Below are 4,410 nucleotides of genomic sequence, written 5' to 3' on the forward strand. Positions count from 1 at the left end.
ACTTGCAACACCTTAAGGGCGATATATTTTTTTATTCAAGAGACCCACCTTCGCAACAGAGAGGTAACACGGCTTAAGAGAGGCTGGATTAGCCACTTATTTCATTCAAAATTTAATTATAGGGCTAGGGGTACTGCTATCCTGATTCGTAAAAACGTTATGTTCGAACCATAGAAAACTGTGGAAGACCCTGCTGGCTGCTTTGTCATGGTTTCTGGCAAACTGCAAGACACACCTGTCATATTGGCCAGTATTTACGGTCCCAACTGGGATGACAGCTCATTTGTAACCAAATTTTTTACATCTCTCCCAAACATTGAAAATCACCACATCATTGTGGGTGGAGATTTTAATCTGGTCCAAGACCCTATACTGGACAGATCTTCGAACAAAGCCTCTACTGTAACTAAATCAGGTAGGACTTTGCATGCTTTTTCCAAACAACTTGGGCTCACTGACCCATGGAGACATACATTTCCCACGACTAAATTATTTTCATTTTTTTCCCACGTGCACCGTACCTATACCCGTATAGACTTCTTCCTCTTAGATGACAGACTGCTCTCCAAAATCAAATCCAGCGAGTATCATAGTATCGTGATATCAGATCACGCTGCGGCTTCCCTCGATCTCCACTTTCGTAAACAAACTAACCCCTTTAAACAGTGGAGGTTCAACTCCTCATTATTAGCAGAGGCTCACTACAAGCAATTCCTGCACTCTCAAATCATTTTATATTTTGAGCTGAATGACATAGCAAGAGGTATACTCTGGGAAGCTTCAAAAGCCTATATTAGGGGCCAACTTATCTCTTTTGTCTCCAACCTGAAAAGAGCCGAGACGTCCCAAACGGCAGACCTGTTAAGAAAAATAAAGGACATTGATGACAAATATGCATCTGACCCAGACCCTAATTTTTATAAAGAACGCCTTAGGTTACAAACAGACTTTGACCTCATGTCTACTAATAAAGCCAAGCTACGACTGCTTAAATCTAGGCAACACTTTTTTGAATCTGGGGATAAAGCTGGGAAGTTTCTGGCCTATCAGGCCAGAACCGAGGCGACTTCATGGCTAATTCCAGCCATTAGATCTAGCTTAGTGGAGATTCATACTGATCCTCTTAGAATTAATGAACCATTTGCTAAATTCTACGCTGAACTATACGCTTACGATTGTCCTCCCACTGCAGATGACATGCTCCGTAGTATGACGTTTCCCCGAATTGACGATAAAGCCACGAGAGACTTGGGTGGTCCCATAACTGTCACTGAGGTCCAAGCAGCCATCACATCTTTGTAAAGCAGAAAAGTCGCCCGGCCCTGACGGTTTCACTGTAGAATATTACAAAGCTTTCCCCGCTCTCCTCGCACCTGTCCTGAGAGATATGTACAATGAAGCGTTTCTACATCGTCGCCTACCGCCCACCTTGTCGTGGGCTACTATCTCCCTAATTCTTAAAAAGGAGAAAGATCCCCTGCTTTGTAGTAGCTATAGACCAATTTCACTCCTGAATGTGGACCTCAAAATCCTCTCTAAAGTGACTTTAGGCGATACTACAGGGCAGCTAACTTGCAAAAACTCCTGTATTGGATGAATGATGATTGCGACCACCTACCGACTTGGGTACACATGAAAAAGGCGAGTTCACATCTCCCGTTGCGGTCTGTCCTATGCTCCCAACTCCCCCTTTCTATAACATCTGTGGGTGCAGGCCCAATTGCGTCCCTCTCGCTCAAGATATGGAGTCAACTCAGGAAAAACTTTGGTTTACAAGGCCCTTCCATCTTGACCCCACTGCTTAAAAATCACATCTTTAAACCTTCAAGTACAGACTCCGCATTCAAAACCTGGCATAGTAATGGCATCAGTAGTATCAAAAAACTATACAAGGATGGCATTTATTCGTCTTTTGCGGAGCTTTCGTCCAACTATAGCCTCCCAAACTCCCACCTTTTTCGTTTTTTCCAGATTAGGGATTTTGTGAAGAAGACATTCCCCCATTTCCCAAATCGCCCCCCTGAAACCCTGACCGATTCCATCCTAGCTCTAGATCCCAACCGGAAGAAATGCATCTCTTTTTTGTACAACTTGTTAGGGTCGGTTATATTGAAACCTCATACCTCATTAAAAGCTGCATGGGAGGGCGAGCTGAATACGAAATTAACAGACCAGCAATGGGACCCTGCCTTGGATTTGATCCATTTTTCCTCCATATGTGTCCGTCATAGCCTAATCCAATGCAAAGTCCTTCACAAAGTCCACTACACAAACGCAAGATTATCTAGAATATACCCCGCTGTTAAAGACACCTGCAACAGATGCAATCAATCCCCTTCCAACCATAGGCATATGTTTTGTTCTTGCCCTAAGCTAGTAACCTTTTGGAGGAGTGCTTTCGACATGCTAAGCAGAGCCTATGGCCAGACTATTCCTCCAAACCCATTGTCAGCTATTTTTGGTATTCCTCCCAACACCAACCTCTCTGTTGCGTTGAAGCGGGTCCTGGCTTTTATAACCTGTCCTATGCTCCCAACTCCCCCTTTCTATAACATCTGTGGGTGCAGGCCCAATTGTCCTTGTTAGCCCGGAGACTGATCTTGCTTAACTGGAGGTTTACCTGTCCCCCCACACACCCCACTGGATCAATGAGGTGCTCTACAATTTAAAGCTTGAAAAACTTAGGTTCTCTCTCAAAAACCTCTACCAAGACATTCCCAGTACATGGAACCCTTTCCTGGAACTTGTTAACTCTCTCAACTTGTTTCCGGACTCGGAATAGAGGACTGAGTGCCCTCTATCACCAGATTAGGTCTTTTTGCAGCTGCTATCCCCTCAACCTCCCCGCCCCCCCCCCCCCCCCCCCTTTGTTTATAGCTGTGTGGATGTGTATGTATGTGAGTGTTGTTTGGCCCCGTTTGGTCCCGACCTGATTCGGGTGGATCGAGGGTGGGTAAGGGTAAGGGTTTTGAGGGTCGGTTACATACTGTTGTACAATTATGTCCTGACTATCACTGTCTGTTATCATTGTATGTATGCAAATTGCTGTGAAATTCAAAAATTCAAATAAAAAGATTTAAATTAAATAGTCTATATTGTATGCAATTTTATATTAAAATGTAGCTTAGATCTGTTTGGTCCATTAACTCGCAGGCACTTTTTAAGCGCACATTTTGATTACTTTCCATTCTACCATAGAGATTTAAAGTCTGTAATAGACTTTATTTGTATTTCTATGATTCTACAGACCTTGGCTGGGAACCTGGGGCTCATCAAAATTGTTCCCAATTGGGCCCGGCACCTCCTAAGGCCAGCCCTGGGATTAGGAGTTGTTTCGGGCCAGGGTGCTTCTTCAATTGGAAGGAACTGCAGATCAAAGATACTAGAGCGGATACTAGTATCTTTGCTGCAGATCAGGCATGATATTCTTCCGATTTAAATTGGAATTCCGATTTTATTATTTTCCTATTTGTCAATTTTTTGTGCCTGATTATTTGGCAGCCAATCAACCACTGTCTCTAAGGGGTTTGTGGCCAATCACCGACCAGCTTCCCTTAAAATTCCCATCCAATCGACAAATCGGTTTCCTGTCCAATGAGCCAACGGCATTGTGTCCAATCACATAATGCACTGGTCACTCGGCGGCCAATCAGACACATCCTCCGAGGGGCCTTGTGATCAATTACCGACCTGCTTCCCTCACCGAAGCTGACGATGGCTGCAGCCAACACAGAGAGAGATGCAAGAAATCAGCAATGACATATAATACACAATAAACTATATTATAAATACACAATAAGCAAGTTATGCATTCTTGTACTCTTACATGGGTATGACCACACATAACCCCCCCCCCCCCTTCTTTCCCAACCTCACCCTCACGACCTGAGAGTACCTCTAGTTCCTAAAACACATTTCCATCACTGCTCCGCTCTATATCTTTGGCCACCACTAGGTCCCGCTACACTTTTGATGTTTGGGAGTGCTGCGCTCACGATGAACTGGGCTGAGCATCACTCTTTTCAGCCTTTTGCATTCATGTGTTTTGGAATTGCTGCACCAGGTTATGGTGCAACCAGGATACTTTCTACATTATGCTGAATTAGGCTCCATAGATGCTGCTGCACCCGCTGAGTTTCTCCAGCATTTTTGTGTACTTTCTGCATTACATCTGTCGAATTTTGTTCAAGTATTTAGTGATATGGTGAAACTCTTTAAACTTAAATAAAATAGAGGCACTAGGGGAGGGAGTTGATGGGATGTCTTAGATTGTTTAGCCCAAAAAGCTGTGGAGGCGGAGGAACACAGGCTCGGGTCTGACAGGGAAGCCAGGCTATGTTGCTCCCCATGACTTCGCGACCGCACCGCTGTCACGGGCACTGCGCGGCCCCGAACCGTGCGCGGGCGGGC

Source organism: Leucoraja erinacea, chromosome 29 (genome assembly GCF_028641065.1).
Source record: "Leucoraja erinacea ecotype New England chromosome 29, Leri_hhj_1, whole genome shotgun sequence".
Classification (NCBI taxonomy): Eukaryota; Metazoa; Chordata; class Chondrichthyes; order Rajiformes; family Rajidae; genus Leucoraja; species Leucoraja erinaceus.